The sequence below is a fragment of the Ananas comosus genome, linkage group 3 (genome assembly GCF_001540865.1).
Source record: "Ananas comosus cultivar F153 linkage group 3, ASM154086v1, whole genome shotgun sequence".
Lineage (NCBI taxonomy): Eukaryota > Viridiplantae > Streptophyta > Magnoliopsida > Poales > Bromeliaceae > Ananas > Ananas comosus.
Genome location: NC_033623.1, coordinates 3,818,828 through 3,841,030, shown reverse-complemented (window position 1 = coordinate 3,841,030; position 22,203 = coordinate 3,818,828).

Sequence of the window (22,203 nt, the reverse complement as noted above, 5' to 3'; positions counted from 1 at the left end):
TATAAAAGTAGTATTATTTTTTATTTTTATTTTCATGTAGGCTCGTAGGTGAGACGTGCATGGTTAGAACTCGTGCTAGGTGAGACGTGCATGGTTGGAACTCGTGCTTCTCCCCAAAAAGCCTTGCCTTGTCCTGATTGCCATGATGAAAGCTTTTTTTTTTGGTTACTAGTCATGTCTGATAATAATGTCTACACATTTTGGAAGGTAGAAATGAAAAAGTTGGGACAAAACATGGGTAATCATATGAAATATCGTTCGATCAGGTAAATTGGCTTCTGAAAAAATAGTATGTAAATTATTATTCGTCATTTCAACTGCTATATTATCCCAAAATTAGTAGCATTTAATATTATATTAGCACAAAAAAGATAATTTGATAACTGTGATAACTGAAGTAGCAGTCTAGATCATCTCCCAGTGACAAATTAGTTGGTATGTTATTTATCTTTAAAATGTATCACTGATATGAAATTGATTTAAAAACTTAATTATTATTGTATCATTAATTACAAAACAGTTACATAATCTTTACATTAGCGAAATATCAATATATATTTAGCCTACTAAATTAGATCGTTGGATTTAATTGCAGAAACTTGGGAAGTTCAAATTAAAAATTACAACAAATTAAAGTTTGAAGGCCAAAATGTCGCACTTCTCATAGTTTGAGAACCAAAAGTATAATTTAGACATAGAAAATTAGTGAAAAAGTATATAAAAATATATTTTTATATTTTTCGGTGCAGAAATTATATTATAACCAAATTGTCGTAATTAATTTACACCATGTGATATTTTTTATGAAAATAAACATAATATTTATCCATAGCATTTTCTTTTCTTACGTAACCCTTTTTTTCTATATTTACGAACAAAATCTAAATCAAATAAAATGAAAGATTTGGTACCGGAAGAAAAATTTTTAAAATGGGAAAACTTCAAAAACCCCCCGTGGATTCATACTTTCTCACTTTAGTACCCTATGGTTTAAAGTGTATCAATTTGTCCCCTTGTGGTTTTGTTTTTATCTTTTCGGCAGTTTTTTTCTTAATATTACGTTAAATTATATACAAAAAACTTCAGATACCCACCTAGATTTATCGAATATTTACTTTATTACCCTTTAATTTTAACTTTGTTACTGATTTAAGAGAAAATAATAATAAAATTGATAATAAAAAGAGAAAAACGAAACCACGGGGGGGCAAATTGATACACTTCAAACCACAGGGTACTAAAGTGAGAAAGTACGAAACCACAGTGTGGTTTTTTGAAGTTATCCCTTTTAAAATTTAGATAGTTAAATTAGAGCTGATGAAAGCTCAAATAAATTCTATGCATTTTAATTTTAATTTAATTTAATTTTATTTTTTTTGAGTTTGCAGATATTTTTGGATCACTCTTGTAAAAGAAATGTATGCATGGCTTTGTTGGAATTAATAATTCAAACTTAATTTAAATTTTAGTTAGAGATAGAGTATATCTAAATTATATATTGATGTAATTAGAGTAGGATTTGTTGTTATTCAAAATAAAAGCTAGATTTACCATCTCTTATAAGCTATATATATATATATATTATTATATATAATATTATATATATTATATATATTACTTTTTTTTTTGTTTTTTTTATATAGAGGCCTCTGTGCTCCTGAGCTGTTTTCGATGATGGAATTTCGAATTGACGATCGGGCCGTTAGACTTGATCTAGGGTATTTGAGTTTCTAGAAAATAATTTTGTGATTTTTCGATATTATTTACCTAGTGATCAAAAGAATTCAAAATTAATAATTTTTAATGGTTGATATCTGTCGTTTTCAAGTTTAACGGTGTAGAAGTATTCAAACAGATGAAATTTTGATAACAAAATTCTTTATCTATCTACAGCAGATCATATTTATGATCGAAAATTTTAGTGCTGTATCACCACTTTTAGAGGTTTTTTATTTTCAGCAGTTAAAATTTATGATTTTGAATTCTTTCGATTGTTAGGTAAATGATATCGAAAAATCGCAAAAAATTATTTTCTAGAAACTTCAAATACGTCAGATCAAGTCTAACGGAGTCGATCGTCGATTCGGAATTCCATCATCGAAAACAGCTCAGGAGCACGGAGGCCTCCGTGCTCTTGAAGCACAGCAGTCCTGCTATATATATATATAGAGTTGAGCTAGAATACTCTCGATAGTAAACGGGGCATTTACTATCGAGTTGTTTTCGATGATAGAGCTTCCAAATGACGATCGGCTCCGTTGAATATGATCTATACCATTAAAGTGTTTAGAAATCAAATTTCAAATCTTTTCGACATCATTTGCCTAATGATCAAAGGGTTTCAAAATTGTTTAATTTTAATGGTAGATAAGAGACATTTTCTCGTTTAACGGGTAAAGATATCCAAATCAATTGAATTTTGTTAGAAAATTCTTTAACTATTTAAAACAAGATCTATGCTCTTGATCTTGATTATAAGACTTCTATCATATTTTTTTAAAGAATATTCATTTTCAACCATTCATTTTCTGTTCACTAGATGGATAAAAGAACAATATCGAAAGTGCGTGAAATTTGATTTCTAGGTAGTTTAAATGGTTTAGATCATATTTAACGGAGCCGATGTCAATTGGGAAGCTCTATCATCGAAAACAACTCGATAGTAAAATACTCCGTTACTATCGAGATTCTAGCTCAACTCTCTCTCTCTCTCTCTCTCTCTCTCTCACTCTCTCCATATATATATATTATTATAATATATATATATATTATATATATATATATATATATAGAATTGAGCCTCTATGATTTTAAAAGTACCAAGTCATTGGTGCTGTAAGTTTTTAGCCCCTGGATTAAGGGATTTGCGGTTAAGATGATGTGGCCTCTTAGGTTGAGTGGTGGTTGTGTTGAATAGTTTATATATATATGAGTCCGGCTATAAAAATTACAAGCACCAAATACTTGGATTTTTACAAGCACCATAGCGGACTCATATATATATATATATAGAACTAGGCTAATATACTATTAATAGCACTAAGTCATTGGTGCTACCAATTTTTGGCATTGGATTAAGAGATGTGCGGTTAGGATGATGTGGACCCCCTAGGGTTGAGTGATGGTTGTTGAATAGTAAGTCTAACGGGTGAAAATGATCAAAAGGGTAGATCTAACGGCGGAAACTTAGTAAGCACCAAATCTTCGTGTATTAATAGCATAGAGCCGACTATATATATTATATATATATATAATATATATTATATATATATATTATTATATAGTAGTATATATAGAGTTAGACTGGCTACTTATTATAGCAAAATTCCATTTATTGCTACAATTTTTAGCCTTGGATCAACTCTTTTATTATTCTAACCATTTGGATTAAATACTATAACCAATGGGGACCACTCAACCCTAGGGGGACCGACTCACTCTAACCGATTAATATCATCCGACCCTATCAATTTTTCATCCTAAGGTAAAAACCTTGGTAGGAAAACAGAGTGTTGTTACTACTTAATAGTTATTCCAGCCTAATTCTATAATTATATATATATATATATAATATAGATATATATGTGTGTGTGTGTGTGTGTGTTAATAAGAGAAATGAGTTATAGTCGATATGGTTACACGGGTGTTGCCTAGAATATAATTAATTGTCTTTTATTAATAAAGTATTAGTTTAGTTTTTTTTCTTACTCTAATATTTTTTTATATTATTTTATTCTATTTTAGATCTTGAATTATATAATTGATATCGGTATAAATTAATATCGATTTCAACAATTAGTGTTAGAAAAAATCATGCTTCCAACAGGCTTATAAATAAGCTCAATTTCCGTAGGTAGATACATCAGTGAAGTACATGTACACCCAACCAACGGTTAGAATAGACCTTCTACTTTATATATGCTCAGGACTTGTACAAGAATGAAAATGATTTTTTGTTTGTGTGGTGCTTCGGGCGCCCCTCATTAATTATTGGGAGGATATTGCGCGTAATTTCGTGTGCAAAAAAATTAAATTCGACAGTTCAAGATATATTTCATCTTAATAATAGTAGCTAAACTAGCGGTAAAGGGCTTGGTCGTTGGTACCCGAGATTCCAAGTTCGAATCCTAATTGATTCACATTTCTATCTAAGTTTATTTCTAAATAAAATAAACGAAGTGGGTAGCGTGCTACCAATCTCTAAAAAAAAAAAAAGAAAAAAAGATAAACTGATCTGATTATTTGGAATTTTAATTCATGCGCTTCGGCCGTAGATAAGTGGCGCTCGTTTTGTCTTACAAAATGCTAGCTCTTAACATGTTGGTAATGTTTTTCGCCTTTTGAATCAATTAACACATGTCGTATGTTATTGCTAGCACATAAAAAAAAAATTTAAATTTTTTTTTTGGGAGAGAATGATGGTGGTATCTAGCTAGTTCGTTTTTCTTAAAAAATGAGCTCATCTTGACATGTGAATCTATTAAATTTTTAAATTTGAGACTTCATTCTGACATCAATCGTTTGTTAGGTAATGTACAAAAAGCTTATGTAGAAAATGTACAAAAAGCTTATGTAGAAAATGAAACATTTTGTAACTTCTGAAATTAAAGCCTTAAGAAATTGAAAATCCAAAGGCCATAAATAGCTCTTGGGTTCACTTTGCATTAACATAGCCAATTTTCTGTGTTCTAGTGGTAGATTCAATTTACCATAGGCTTATAAGTAGGGAAAATGACGGAGACCAAGAAACAAGAGGAAGAGTGCACTTGTAATTTCTGTTTCTAAGTAATAGAGTATTTAGTTTTTAGCAGAATCTCTATCTCTCTCTCTCGTCTCTTTTTGCACTTAGTCTTCGAGGGCGAGCAGGCCCAGACTAACAAAATTAAGACAGGTTTATTCATCTTCGAGTAAAAAGGCAGGTGCCGCTTGGAATTTTATGAATAAAACCAGTAAGTACGGTCACATAGCAACACTGACTCGATGTATAGAAAAAGCCAATCATGGCCAATATCAGTCCCCTTTAACTCCCAAGAGTTAGCTGAACAGAATAGGATGAAAACATTGTAAAGGAACAACTAGGAAAGGTCTAGCAATCAAAAGTGCGGCGGATCACGCTTAGTGGTGGATGGTGTAAATAGAAATGAATCTTTCCACTTCAATTCCTGTTCAATCCCCACCCTTATGTTTGTGATTTAGTAATTCAACTCCTCAATTAAACTACATGAGCTTATTAATTTCTCTCTAAAGTTGGTCATTTCTCTTATACTCGCAAAAATACTTTCTTGTTTTGCTTGATTAAACATAATCCTCGAAACAAACAAGCTCCTAATTTTTCAAACTTTTGAATATTAATGAACTGTTTTGGTAGTAATAAGGTGAGCAATGCTTTCTATACATTTGTGTATAGAGTATAAATTATAGACAACTATTCAAAGATAGTTGTTTACTCACTATTCTTATCATTTTTTTTGGTTATAATACTAAAAATTTCATTTTTTTTTCCTTAGTGAGCGATGCTTTCTCTATTTTCAAAAGAGAATATAAATTTTACACTTTATCCATCAAAAGATTTATATAATCGCACCAGTCGTATCACACCTCCATTTTAAAATTCGAAAAAACTGTACAAAATGAGATGCACGATTTACGCCTCACTTTTCGGTGTATATCAAGTATTTTTTTAAGAAAAAAAAAAACGAATGCAAAATTACATCCAATATATATAAATAGTATTTTTCATGATCTGATATATATCCCACATGGTGGGGTGTCGTAGTGGCCCAGGCAACAGGAAAGGAGTTGGCCTCACATTAAATTGAGATATAATTTGAGTAACAGTACTAGTCCTTGCCCGTAGTCCCTCTCGTACCTTCGTTTGTCGCCCGAGCATGCATGCACAATCCCTTACCATTTATTTTGCATATTAATTAATTAATTGTGGAAGATATATATTAATAAATGCCCGCATGGACTCAGGGGCTTATTCAAAAGTGTTAAAATTAGTTTTCAATTTGCAAAATTAAATTCACCTCACTTATTAGTGTATTTGACATGAAAATAAGTTGGGTCGATTTGGTAGTTCGGTTCAAATAACATATAGTGCTCACGAATCCGGCTACTATATTCTTATGAATACGATCGCTCTCGTTGTGACACCCCAATAGTCCCACATCGGATGGGAATGGGGTTGTCATTGGGTTTATAAGAGACTTAGACACTAATAATAATAACTGGACTTAAGCATTTTGGGCCGGTTGTTGGGCCCGACGAGTTATTGTTGCTAGTGGGCTGGGTCGTTACATTTAGTATGTGACACCCCAATAATCCCACATCGGATGGGAATGGGGTTGTCATTGGGTTTATAAGAGACTTAGACACTAGTAATAATAACTGGGCTTAAGCATTTTGGGCTGGTGGTTGGGCCCAACGAGTTATTGTTACTAGTGTGCTGGGTCGTTACACTCATATTCATAAATTATTTCCGATGTTAGAGCTTTCACACCGTTAACGTTATCTAGAACATTTAAAACGTTTAGAAATCAAATTTTATAATTTTTCGACATCAAATTTTATAATTTTTCGACATCATTTACCTTACGATCAAAAGGTCACAAAATTAACAATTTTTGGTGGCCGGTATAAGATATTTGCCAGTTTAACGGTGTAAAAGAATCGAAATCGGTTGAATTTTTGATAGAAAATTCTATTCACTACGTAGATAAAGATTAATAACTCCGATCATAAATTGAAGGATCCGAACATCCATTTTTAAGACGTCATTCGATTTTGACTGTTCATTTTAATTATACCCGCTTGATGAACTTTATTATGATTTCGAAAAATTACGAAATTTATTTTCTAGAAGAGTTTCAAATACTCTATATCATATTTAACGGGATGGATCGTCGATTCGGAAGCTCCATCATTAAAAACAACTTATGAGTATGAAGGGCTCTATACTCATAAAAGTATAGTAGCCCTAGCCTAGTGCTCAATCACTCCTATAAAATTAAAATGAGTGGTTGTAATATGACCAAGGAGTTTGGCGCCCACCAATTATGCCGACTTTTCTGGTCTAAGGTAGAAGGTCAGAACTAAATCTAATTAATAGAAAAGTTTTAAAGTCGAAGGGCCCGTTTGGTAACGAGGGCACTTGTTATTATTAGACATGATACACTTGTTCGTTTTTTGGTACAAATTATGTATATTTCAAGAAAACTGGTATGACTGCATGATCTATCATCACTTTCAAAAGGAAGAGTAATTTTTCATCGCAGTTTTTGGTTGTGCACAATGTACTCATATCAGAACCTCAAACTGATCCACCCCTATATGATACGCTGCGTGCTTACTCATTCCTCTTTATTGCTTCCAGGTGCATCCTATGTGCATTCATGTATCCCTATATCTTATCTTACATTTCAAACTTTCAGATAGTGTTTGGTTCGGAATAAAGGGGGAATAAAGCCCTGGTTAGATCCCTTTGTTTCCAAACGCTGTGTTTGGTAGCCGAGAATAGTAATTCTCGGATTTCTGGAATAAACTGGTATAAGACTGGAACTGCTGTTCCACCATTTTTTCTGGAACAAAATTTGTTCCCAGATTGCTTAAATAATAAATTTATTTATTTATTTATTATTTATAATTAATTATTAATAATTTAATGTATTTATTCATAAACTAATATTTATTTATTGATCAACCATTGATATTTCTATTAATCTAATTAATTTGTTTTACTAGTTATCTAGCTAAAATAATTTACTAACTAAGTAAAAAGTTAAATTATTTTTTTAATTAGTTAATTAATATGTTTTTATTATCTTATACAATATTCATAGATAATAAATTTATTAATTTATTAAATTATTTTTAAGTAATATTTTGATGTTAATTAATTAGATAATAATTTTAATTTTAAATTATAACTCTTGTTCCCCTTATTTCACTCTAACAATATTTATCTTATTCTTAGGAATAACTCAATTTTCATGCAAACGCAAAATTTGTCTAGTTTCCTCACTACAACAAAAACGGTCTATAGCGACACTTTTAAATGTCGGTATAGGTCAAAAAAAGTGCTGCTGACTAAATTACCGACACTTTTAAAAAGTGTTGCTATATGTGGGGTCGCTAGGTATATAGTGACAGTTAAAGAGTGTCGCTATAACCTAAAATAGTGCTGCTAATTTAGCAACACTTATTTAAGCATCTAGCAACCGCCAGAACTCTACCTCGTTGGCTGCGGTGGCGGAGGAGGACGAGAGGGAAGGGCCCTTCGTCTAGGATTTCAGTGGATTGAGTAAGGGAAGAAGGGGAGATGGTAATCGATTTTTCTTTTTTTTTTTTTCTTTTCTATTTGGAATCGGACCAAATGAGCTGGGTTGGATGGGTTGAATATAGAACCTTTTATTTTTTGTTGGATTCGGCTTTATACTTAGGCATTAGTAGATATTTTTTAAAATTTTGACATAAATGAGACACTTAGACAAAAGTGTCCCAAACATGTGTCCCTATAACCTAATTCTGTTATAGTGCCTACTTACATCTGAACTTGCGTTTATTTCTAGAATAAATCGTTCTTACTTATACCCGAACCAAACGCAGTCTTAAGTTATAGTATTTTTTCAATTTCAAGTTAGATTGTTAGAGTGAAGGCATGAGATGCGAATAGATAGCAGATGAAAGTTTATTCACAATGCATCAGGCACAGACAAAACTTATTACATTGTTAGGTCAGTATTTATCACTATAACCAACCAACACCTCTATTGTTGGTCTCCCTCTCTCACTTTATTGTTTCTACCTCCCCTGGTGCCTGTGTCTCCAACCATATATATCCTTTAGTTCACATGGATCCATGTGCTCCCAAATTGTACAAGCTATGCATGTGCTTCTGAAAAGAGGCTAATGAGGATATGCTCCTATAGCAAGCGAACTTAGGTTTAATCCACTAGCCCATTTGCTGCCATTATGTCATGTGGAAAGCTATATCCATTGTCCACCTAGCTGTTTGTCCAATCCTATTTGAAGCCCTGAAAAAGTAGTCCCCTCAAAGGCCTAAATCCAACTTATGTATCTTGAAAGGGAAGTATCTTGAGTATTTGATGATAATTAAATTAATTACTGCTGTTCTTTGAAAAAAATAAATTAATACATTAAAATAATTAGAATACCATCCAAGTTGATAATAGATTGTAAATAAAAGGGTTGGATCTATAGGATTGTTAGAGTAAACCATTAATTCTAAAGATTTGAGTTGTTAGAAAGATTCCGGCCGCCAGCCATTTCAAGTATAACTTAGCCCAACTTAGCCTCCATACACGGGTTTCAATTGTAACTCGACTCAACTGTGTTGAAAATAAGATCAAATTGTTAGTTAGATTTTTTAGTGAGACTTATTTTTATCTACATAGTTATGAGGGTAATTTCAAGTTAGATTTTTTAAGTTGTTAATTAGTTTAGATTTTAATTTTTTCATTATTATCCATATGCATGAGTTGAGCACTATAAAAAGCTAAAACTATGCAGAACAAGTGCAACATGAATTTGTTAATTATTCTCCACATTAATAAAGATATTTCCTCTTCATTTTTATTTTATTGCTCTATTCATTACCGCCATAACAAGTGGTATTAGCATGTCAGGTTTCATGAGAGGAGGCTACGTCGATGACGATCAACAGAGTCAGCGGATCCCAAACTACCCTTCCTATTTTCAAAGGGGAGAACCACGATTTCTGGTGCATCAAGATGAAGACGGTGCTATGGCTGCAAGATCTATGGGATCTTGTGGAGGAGTACACAGAAACTATCCCAGAGAATATGAAGAAGGACTAGAAAGCACTTTTCTTCATCCAGCAGGTTGTTGATGACTCGATTTTTTCGCACATTGTCGCTGCGACAAAATCAAAGAAAGCGTGGGATATGCTGCAGAAGGAGTATCAGGGTAGTTCAAAAGTACTTAGGGGCCGTTTGGTTGGATGTAGTTGCAAAAACAGTGTAGTTGGAAATACATGCAGTTGCAAATGCTGCAGTTATAAGTACACCTAGTCTGTTTGGTTCTATACAGTTGCAACTGTTGCAGTTACATTTCTTCTGTTTGGTAGGCTGCAGTTGAGATTTGTATTTATTAAATACTGTCACCTTTTAGATAGAAAGGTGAGATTACCTCTTCTTAGGATAACTTACTTATGAGATTATATAGTTATTAATTAAGACTTATATATATATATATATATAGTGAGGCTACTATGCTATCGGAAGCATGGAGCCTTCCGTGCTTCCAGCTCGTTTTCAATATTGCGACTTTCGAATCGTCGATTGGCTCCGTTAAACTTGATCTAGAGTATTTGAAGTACCTAGAAAATAAATTTTATTATTTTACGATATCATTTGCCTAGTGAACGAAGGGGCTCAAAATCAACGGCTGAAAATAAAAATCTTACGAAATATAATAATATGACATTAAAATTTTAAATCAAAGATATTAATTTTGTTTTATATAGTATAAAGAATTTTCTATCAAAATTTCACATGATTTGGATATTTCTACACCGTTAAACTTGCAAACGGTTCACTACGGCCATTGAAATTTGTTATTTTGAGCCATTGTCACTGGGCAAATGATATCGAAAAATAATAAATTTTATTTTCTAGGTACTCACATACTCTAGGATAAGGTAACGGCGATCCGACGATTCGAAAGTGCATCGAAAACGAGATGGTGCAGAAGGCTCGTCTTCGATGCATAGTAGGCCTACTTATATTATATATATTATTTTATATGAGTTATAATATAATATAGTTATGAGTGCGGCTAGGATGCTTATGGAAGTAGGGAGGGCTCGTGATTCTTTGTTTTCATGTTGGGACTTTCGCAATGACGATCGGTCCGTTAGACTTGATCTATAGTATTTGAAGTATCTAGAAATAAATTTTGTTGATTTTCAATCATTTGCTAGTGATCGAATGGCCTCAATCACACGGTGAAAGAAAATATACAAATATGATGGAATTTTTTTTTTTGGGGTAATTTTTAAAAAATAATTAAAAAAAGCTTTAGATCAAAAGTTATTGATCTTGTTTATATAGTATAAAGATTTTTATCATTTGTATGTTGATTTGATATTTACACGTGTAAACTTGACAATCGGTCACACGGGCCTGTTAAATTATTGATTTTGACCTTCGATCACTAGGCAATGATATTGAAAATCACAAATTTATTTTCTAGGGTATTCATACTCCAGATCAACTCTACGGAGGAGCGTCTATTAAAAGTTTTCGAAACATTCTGAAAACATTAGGTATACGGAGGCTCTGCTTCCATAAGTTTTAGGCACTACTATATGTGTATATGTGGTTTGTGTGAGCTTCGGTGCAAACGGACTCGTTGTTTGTGACCATGTGTGTGTGGGATGATGGGAGCTTTCCAATCGACTAGGAGTTTATATTAGTGTATTCACTTGAGTGATTTTAGAAATCAATTTAGTGTGTGTGTGTGGCATTATGATCAAAGGTTTGTTTGTTTGTTATGGTGTTGTTGTTCTGTTTGTGTGTGTGTACGTTATCCAAATCAGTGTGTGTTTTGCGTTAGAAATTTTTTAACTATTTGAAAGATCTATACTCTTGTTATGATTAAATTTCTATCTATTTTTAGAGGATATTGATTTTCAGACGTTTATTTTTACGCCCACTTGTGGACAAGAATCATATCGGAATATGAATTGATTTCTGATATTCAAGTTGTATAAGATCATTTTTCACGGTGCGATCGTCGATTTTGAAGGTTATCATCGAAAAAGATGGGGTGGAACGGAGGTTTGACATAGTATTCAGCTAACTCTATAGGTTTGTTTGGTTCAAAGGGTGGAATTGGAATGGATAATAGAATGGGAATGAATTGGAATGGTAATTGGAATGGCCCACTCTCCCAAGACGTTTGGTTTATTTGTGGATTGGGAATTGGAATGAGTTATTCACATTTCATTGTTTGGTTCGTATAAACTAAAAAAATTATAGGATACTATAATACTAATTTTACTCTCAAATATAAATTTATATTATTTAAAATTTATAAAAAATATAATACTATTCTCTAATAAGTTTTCTAAAATGAATATCAAATTTATTTTTAAAAATTTTTATTGATTTGCGTTAAGGATAGGGTTTTGAAAGAGGATAGATTTTTTTTTTTTTTTTTTTTATGAGAAAGGGGTGAAGAGAAAGAGGGTGAGATAGTCACATGGGCTTCGAGAACTTAGTAGCTTTCGGAATGAAATCTCAATCCGGGCTAAAAGACCGGAATCAAGTTGAAGGCTAATGGGCCATTCCCATTCCAGACCGGAATAGGAATCCCAAACCGATTCATGCGAACCAAACAAAATTAACCGGATTTGTTCAAACCGATTCCCATTCCATACCCAAAATGAATGAACCAAACAAGTCTTATATATATATATATTATAAAATTATATATGAATTTAATAAATTTTAAATGCAAACATCGGTTCCATATAATAATCTCTCTATATAAATTCTTCGTTCTGATTCTCTATTAGCCACGGGCTCTCTAATAATATTTAAACGATGCCTATACCAAATTAAAAATGTATAGGTTGCTGCAACTACAACTTGTGCTGCGGCTTCGATATCGTTGTTGTCGAAGAAAAAAATTTCATCGGCCATCTATAATTAACAATAGACAAAAACAAAATAAAACATCTCATAATACAATTCAATGTATTAAGATAACCCAAAATACATAGCATAGCATCAATATATGCCGCATCAAAACACATAGCATTAAATATAAAATACTATATATATTAAAAAAATAAAGTATGTATGATAAATTAACAATAAAGTATGTATGATAAATCAATTACCAACCTCACTGGACTAGAGAGAGAGACAATAATGAGTGCGACTGTGTGTGAGAGAGAGAGTGAGAGAGAGAGAAAGAGAGAGAGAGACGCACCAAGACCTATTGTGAAGCACGAGAGTTGAACAGTAGCCGCCGCAAATCCTAGGACCTATTGTGAATAGATATTTTTGGGAAAAAAAATAGCAAATGAAAAAAAATAGAGTTTATTTTTTTTGGGAAGAGCAGACTCGGGCCCAACTGCTGCAGTTGGGCCCGTTCATGCGGGTGTAACTGCTGCAGTTGAGCCCAACTGCACCAAACCAAACAAAAAAATAATTGATGCATGTATTTCCAACTGCATTGTAGTTGGAAAAACATGCAACCAAACAGCCCCTTAGAGTCAAACTTCAAACTTTACGACGTAAATTTGAGACTACTTTTATGCAATAAAATAAATCTATTCATTCTTTTTTTCTCAAAAGTTATGGAACTAGTAACCACCATGCGTTCATATGGTGAAGCTTTGTTGGATCAAAAGGTTGTCAAAAAATTTTATGAAGTTTGACTCCTAAATATAATCATGTTGTGGCTGCTATTGAAGAGTCGAAAGATTTTATTAAATATTCTTGTATCGAACTTTTAAGATCTCTTATATCACATGAGGATCGCATCGACAAACCTCATGAAAATTCTGTGGAGAATGCTTTTTTGAATGTGTCGAAAGAAAGGGATAAAGGAGTTGCAGATTACAGTCGGCAAGCTTCATCACGTGGTCGTGGAAAAGGTCGCGGTCATGGTCAAGGAAATAGAGGTAAAGGTATATCTAGAGGGTCAGATCAGCAAAACATCAACAAATCCTATAGATTGGAATGAGGTAACACCTTTAAGAATGCCCAATATTTTTATTGTAAGAAATATGGTCATATAGAAAGATTTTGTCTATTGAAAAAGGAAAATAATTCTCAAGTGGATGCTAACTATGTTGAATCCAATGTTCTTTTTGCTTGCTATACCGTAAATACAAATTTGAAAAATATTTGGTATTTGGATAGTGGTTGTAGTGCTCACATGACAGGAAGAGAAGATATATTTATCGAGTTGGATAGATCGATTCGAAGGTTGGTAAAAATTGGAGATGGTAATATTCATGAAACACGAGATAAAGGAATTGTAAAGGTAAACTTTAATGGTATTACAAAAATAACGGATGTTCCTTATGTTCCTGATTTGGATGGAAATTTATTTAGTGTTGGCCAATTTCTTACTTTTGGATATTCTTTGGTGTTTGAAATTGTAAGTGCCTCATTTTTAAAGATAGACAAAAAAACAAATTGCTTGCTAAAGTTGCCATGGCGAAAAATAAAATTTTTCCTTTATATAATGATTTTTGAAATCTCGTTATGAGAGTATCTACTAATGAAAATTGGTCGTGACATGAAAGGTCCGGGCATTTAAGTTTTGACAGATTGGAGATCTTATACAAGAAGGAAATGGTTGATGTATTACTACATATTGCACCAAGTGACTCAATTTGTAAAAGCTGTGTACGGGTAAGCGTCATCAATTTCCATTTGTAAAGAAAAGGACGTGGAGAGCAAAGATACCTCTAGTCCTCGTACATGCGGATGTTTGTGGGTCAATGCAAACACTGTCTTTGAATAATAATTTTTATTTTGTTATTTCTTTTTTGACAACTAGCCATATGACACCGGTTGATTTTGTTAAACATAAGTCTGATACTTTCTCATCTTTTAAAAAATTTAAAAGTATAGTTGAGAAGGAATCACGCTATCAAATTAAAACTCTTCATACAGGCAAAAGTCGTGAATTTATTTCTAACAAATTTCAAGCTTTTTGTGAAGCAAATGGTATTTTTAGGCAGTTGACGACAAGTTGCACCCCCCCCCCAAACAAAATGGGGTCGCGGAGAGGAAAAATAGAACCCTTGTCGAGATGGCGAAGAGCATGTTGAAGGCTAAGGGACTACCGAATAAGTTTTGGGCAGAGGCAGTCTCCACGGCAACACACATCTTAAATCAGAGTCCTACATCATCTTTGGAGGGCATTACTCCATATAAAACCTGGACCGAAAGAAAGCCGAAGATAAACTATTTTAGAATTTTTGGGTGTGTGGGTTTTGTTCATGTTCCATCTCAAAAGAGACAAAAATTAGATGACAATTCCCAAAAGTGTATTTTGTGGGGTATAGTGATAGGTGTAAAGCATATAGATTATTTAATCCTGCTACAAATTCTTTAATTATCAATCGAGATGTAATTTTTGATGAATAAAAAGGTTGGGAGTGGAATGAAGTTTTGCAGGATCGCCCTATTAGATTGGTTGAAGAAGCTTAGAGTACCCCACAAAATGCGCGCACCTTATTTTTTTGGCAAGATCTTCGGCAACTACTTCACCAAAAACAACGCTGTCCAAGGTGAGGTCGCTTCGGGAGATATATAAAAGAATGAAAAGATGTCAATTTGGCTTGATGCTTGACCCTGAAGGATTCGATGATGCAACTAAATCGTCGGACCGGTGCAAAGCAATGGAATGAGAAGATGGCTGCACTGGAGCGCACTTAGACTTGGGAGCTTGTAGAACTATCCCCAAACAAAGAAGCACCTGGTCTAAAGTGGATCTACAAGACCAAGTTCAGAAATTAAAGGCACAGGTCATAGTAAAAGGGTATCTACAATGTGAAGGTGTTGATTTTTTTGAAACTTTCACTTTAGTTGTACGTTTTGATACTATTATAACTGTTTTAGCTATAGCAGCACAATTTAGTTGGAAGGTTTTTCAGTTTGATGTTAAATCTGCAAATTTAAATGGTGTTTTGTATGATGAAGTTTATGTTAAGTAGCCTCATGGGTATGAAGATAAAGGAAAGGAAGATAAGGTGTACAGACTTAAGAAGGCACTCTATAGCCTCAAGCAAGCACCCTGGGCTTGGTTTAGTCAGATTGATGCTCATTTTTTGCAAAGCGGCTTTAGTTGAAGTGAAAGTGAGCCCATGCTTTATGTGAAGACCCAAGGTACAAAAATTTTGATTGTGTATCTTTATGTAGATGACTTAATATATGTTGGTAACTCTCAAAAGTTAATTGATGAGTTTAGAAGTCATATGGTACAAGAGTTTGAAATGACTGATTTGGATTTGATGAACTATTTTTTGGGGCTTGAAGTAACACAAGGGGAAAAAGAATTTTTTGTATCGCAAAAGAAATATATATCTAACTTGCTTGAGAGATTTGGACTGAAGGATTGTAATCAGTGGCAAATCATATGGAAACCAATATGAAGTTTTCACTTGAAGACAGTACAGAAAAGTCGACCTTAATGTGTATAGGAGTTTGATTGGGAGCTTATTATATGTGGTTCATACTAGACTAGACATTATATTTGCAACGAGCCTTCTGTTAAGATTTATGGAATATCCTAGCATGATTCATATGGGCGCTACAAAGCGGATATTAAGATATTTGAAAGGGACTAGTGACCATGGATTATGGTTCACTAAAACTAACAATTTTTCTATATTTGGTGTTTCTGATAGTGACTGGGCAGGTTTTATTGATGACCGGAGAAGCACAAGCGAGTTCATGTTCAAGCTTGGTTCGAGTATGGTGTGTTGGTCCTCAAAGAAGCAACACACAACGGCATTGTCATCTTCCGAGGCCGAGTATGTTGCACTCACCGGTGCAGCATGTCAAGCAATCTGGTTGCGATGGATTCTATGTGATTTGCATCAGCAATCATATCCAACGATCATCTATTGTGACAACCAATCGACGATTACTATGGCAAAGAATCTGGTGCACAACATGTTAGAAAATTGCGTACGATAAAAACGCAGCGGAAATAGAAATCAAACAAATTTGATTTTCAAAAAAAAATCTCGAGATCCGATCTCAAAAACCATGCAATTAGGATCCCTCATGTTCTTTAAGATTAAAGGAGAAAACCAAGATCGAATCTTTTACTTTTGCGCGGGTAAATCTTCACCTCAATTTGATGATCGTGGAATTGGATTCTTTTGAAGCCGCACAAGCGTCCTACCTCTATAGGTATCCACATGAGTTCTTGATTTGATCAATGTCGATCACCAGGGTGCTAGCTCCCTTGCGAAGGACGTCTTTCTTGCTAGAAGATGGAAGAAAGAGAAGAAGAGAGATGACGGCTAGTGTTTTCTAAAAACTCCCGTATATTATATAGAGGAATATTCTTTTTAATAATATAATAACCATTAAGGATAAGTACAAATCTAGATTTAAATTTATCCTTTCTTTAATTGGTTTGATCGATCAAATCCTAATTTAATTCAACTTAAACTTTATCTTAATTTGATCATATCAAATTAATAATGCATCATTTGCACATAAGTCCTCTCATAATTTACTAACTATTAGTAAGTCCTCTCTTATAACATTTATACTTTAATACCACTAATTTGTAACAATTATAAATTAGTCCAATTATCAACATATTGACAATTAGGTCCTCTAGTGATTCAATTATCACGATCTAGCCATCCGATCAACCACAACCTCTTATGTGTGTGACCCCATAGGTTCTATTATATCTGGTAGTGAGATACATTTTGACCACTATCAACAATATCATTAAAACTCCTTTCAGTGGATCGGAACAATACCAACTCAGCCTAATGAGAATTATCGATCATCTAGATAATTCTCATGAGTTTCACAATCCACCAGTAACACCTAGCAGCATATAGTGGCATTCCAATAGAATGGAATACTGAACCTCTTGGTGCAGTTACCGTGTGATACAGTCCTTTTATCATGAGTCCCAACTAGACGGAGGTCATGAAATAACTTGTCAACCCCATCGTCTGTCATATGTTAAATTTATTCGACTCGAGTTTATAATATCGGAAACTCTTTTCCGCTATTAACTCTGCCCTGACCAAGGTCTTTTAAAATCGGTCTCATAAATCACATAGGACTAACGCCTCTATCTACCAAGGGAGATAGATTCCATCTAAGTGTGCACTATAATCCTACAATTAATGAACCTACTGCAGCCAACATGCACCGCAAGGACCCGAATGGCTAGGGACCAAGTGGATGTACAGTCAAACTACAGTAACCTCATTGTGAATAGCCGAGGCACCGCATGTGTCACACCCCGGGACTCAGCGGAAACCCCCCGGTGCGTTTCCAGAACCGCCATATGCCTACAACATATAAGGCGTCTACAACAAGCAATAATTAAAGCAACAGTAAATAAGCATCTAGAGATATCAGAGCAAGATTGCAACTAAATTATAATGGCAAGTAGAATAAGAGAACTAATCCAAGTAAATAAACCATAAGTAGTACAACATAAGATCAAAAAATGGTGGCCTCTACACATAGGTACAAAACTCTCATCCTCTCCAAATAATACAAAAAGAGAGATGAACCACCTAATAGCGAAACCCCTCGCTATCTAACTCGAAGCGACACCCTTGCCGCGGTCCCTAGCCTCATCCGGAGTGGAAGGCTCTGAAATAAAACAACAAAACAGAGGGCGTGAGAACTATTAATCAATAGTTCCCAGTGGGCAAACCACTGACCTCAGCGAAATACTCCACTAGGCTAAAGAGACAAAAGTAGAAAAAGAACTATAATATACAACATGTATGTGAAATACAACAATTAACTTGGCTAAGCCACTATGCCTTAAGTTTAGCATGATATTATATTGCTAATCTATCATGATCGAGTATATCCAAGAAGCATACTAGTATGCTCTAAACATGACCATCATAAATATAAATATGCACCAAGCATGGTTCACCAACATACCACTATATGCAACTACTGTAATAATATGCCAATCCAATACCTACTGTCAAGTAGTAAATGTCACTTAGTTGTTTCTATGTCATTTTTCATTTCCAATCTAGGACCTACACAAGTGTAGTCCCGCTTATGCCGCCTAATGGCCCCGGGTAGTCTAGCATTTCTCTAGGAATGTGATTGTCCCATGGTGACCGAGTAGGCCCTCAATCCCGCACGGGCGAGCATATGTTGCGTAGGCCAACTCCGGAGTGCCGGCTTGTAGGGAGCGACCCTCACAAGCATGTGCGAATGAGCACAAATGACAAGCAAGTATAGTCATCATCTCAACGTAGTATACACACTAGCAACCCTAAGGTCTAGTTTTGTCCAAATGTAAAGGCTTATCCGTTTACTAAGCCTAATGCCACTTCATGACATTAGGGTTTAGTATGTCAATACATGTTCCAAATCTAATGCCACTTTATAACATTATATCTTTTCTATGTTATATCTTTTCTATGTTTAGCACATATCCAATGTTCATAAGTAGGTAAAAGCTCATCATATCACCTATATTACATGATTTCTAACATATCATGAGAATGCCATTTTACATGCAATTTACTATGCAATTTTCCTCCCTACTACATAGGGGTCATACAACATGATATGTGACATATACATTTTATGCATTCTAAAATTCACATATACTCTATCTAGCATGACTTTTCATTTTACAACAAAGAATATAATATAGGGGGAGTTCACCCATTTCGGTGAGGTCAAACCTACCAATAACTCCTTGTAACCCTTTCGTTTGCGCGAACGAAGGTGTCCACAAGTTTCCTAGCTCCCTAAAGAAAATTCTAAGAGGGTTAGACGAAACGAACGAACACCCAAAGTGTTCATCTTTAACGAACCCAAGAAAAAGGTCAAACTTACCTCAAATGGTAGAATACCCTCTCAAATCCCAAATAGAAACTAGAGCACTTATATTCCAACCTAGAGGAAGGTTCTAAACCAATTAATTAAGCCCCAAAAGTTACAAATCAAAAATTCCTAAATAAACCCTAGATTTCTCATTTCTAGATTTATACACAAAAATCCTCCAAAAATATGATCTAAAGAGAAGATCAAGCTTACTAACCTCTCTTGAAGTTCCAAACTTAACTAGGAAGGTGCTAGAGTTGAAGTTCTCCCCTCCAACAAGTTTCAAACAAAGCTCCAATGCTTCTCCAATGGTGGAAACCCAACATAAAGCAAGAAGAAGAGGAAAAGAGAGATCGAAACAAGCTAAAACCAAGAGAAATGGGAGAAAACCAAGGGAGAAGGTCCTCACCTGAGTTCTCCACGGATTAGGGCTCAAAAGAGCCATCTAAGGGCTGTAGGGGGTATAAATGAGATGTAACAATCTCACAAAAGCCCTCCAACAACGTGCAGTCTGCACTGCACTGCGTACTGATGACACGGGCTGGCGTACCAGTACCAGGTAGCAGCACGCGCAAACCCGAGCCTCGGGTTGGCGAGAAAACACACTGCGTACCGGTACTCTTGCGATGCAGTACCGCTACCAGGTCTAGTACCGGTGCGGGGCCAATGCAATACCGGTACTCTGTCTTGCAGAGTCAACCCGAGAACAGCCCAAAATCTTATTTTTAGAGATTTTGGTGCTAAGTTTTCACCCCCGCTCCTTGGGATGCGAGTCATAGGTTGGAATACAGTCAACGACCCTACAGAAAATCCAAAAAGGCTTGGATCACTAATCAAACACTCAAACCTTGCAATTTGCTAAAGTTCAGTGTGTTACAGCAGGTCAAAGGACCAGTCACATTACTGTAACATTGAGTAAGTTACTGACGAGCGAGTAGACATCCAAGTGACTTCTCGTTTTGGTCATGCTCGGTACCCTTGTTCTCTAACAACCACCTGCATATTCGCTTTAGTGTCCCCACATTGTCGACTCGAGACTCGTCTACCTAAAAAGGGAAGCGACCTATGCACCAATCTCACCGGATCAATCACCGTCCCTGTGATGATCCATTGATCGGGAGCATTTAGGAATGAACCACTAATGACACATGTCTCAAATTTTCAACTCTTGAGAATATATGTCATCATCTTATTAATTTCTTGTACGATTCATGGACGCATACGCAACATGAATAGAAATAAGAACCCAAATTTATTCATAATATTTTAAAGAATATATGTGTCAGCCTAGTTGGCTTCTAGGGCATATATCTAACAAACTCCCACTTGCACTAAAGCCAATCAGCCATATACATAAGCCCCATCTTCTCAAGGTGGACTTCAGTCTTCTGCTGGCTAAGTGGTTTAGTCAATAGGTCTACCATGTTATTCGTAGAGTCTACTCTCTGCATCTCGATGTATTTTTTGTCGAGGTAGTCGCGTATTGTATGAAACCACCGCTCTATATGCTTGGATTTCTGATAAGACCTTGGCTCCTTAGCTAGGTCTATAGCGCCATTGTTGTCGCACTAAAGTGGTATGGCGTCAGATGGCATCACACTTAGTTCTGCGACAAATTTTTTGAATTAGAAGGCTTCCTTTGCAGCTTCAGATATGGCAATATACTCTGCTTCCATAGTAGAGTCAATAATAACTGGTTGTTTGGAACTCTTCCATTACACTGAGCCACCATTGCATAAGAACACATATCCTGATGTAGACTTTCTATCGTCAATATCAGACATAAAGTCTGAATCAGCATATCATTGTATTTTCAACTATCCTCTTCCAAAGACCAAGAACATATCCTTAGTCCTTCTCTAGCAGTCCAGTGCTCATCGCCTGGATTAGATTGACATCTGCTTGTGACACTCACAGCAAGTGCGATATCAGGCCGTTTACACAGCATGGCGTACAAGATTACCTATAGCTGAGGTATAAGAGATCTTACTCATATGATGAATCTCTTTAAATGTATTGGAGCACATTTTCTTAGAGAGATAAATTCCATGTTTAAGAGATAAAAGTTCTCTTTTGGAGTTTTCCATACCGAACCTCTTCAGCACCTCGTCTATATACATTTTCTGTGAGAAGCCTAGCATCCTTTTAGATCTATCTCTATAGACCTTTATCCCCAAAATATAGGATGCTTCTACTAGATCTTTCATGGAGAATTTTTTAGACAACCACATCTTAACTGAAGTTAGCATTGGAATGTCATTCCCAATTAGGAGAATGTCATCTACGTACAATACGAGAAATGTGATAGCTCTTCCACTGACCTTTTTATAAACATATGGTTTCTCCTCATTCTTAACAAAATCTAACGATTTAATCACGTCGTTGAAACGAGTATTCCATGGTTCGAGATGCTTGCTTAAATCCGTAAATGGACCATTGCAACTTGCATACTTTGTGACTTTCGTCACCGGAAGTGAAACCCAGAGACTACTCCATATAGATCTCTTACTCAAGATATCCATTTAGGAAGGCAGTTTTCACATCCATTTGCCAGATCTCATAATCATGGTATGCTGCAAGGGCAAGCAGTGTTCGAATAGATTTAAGCATGGCCACAGAC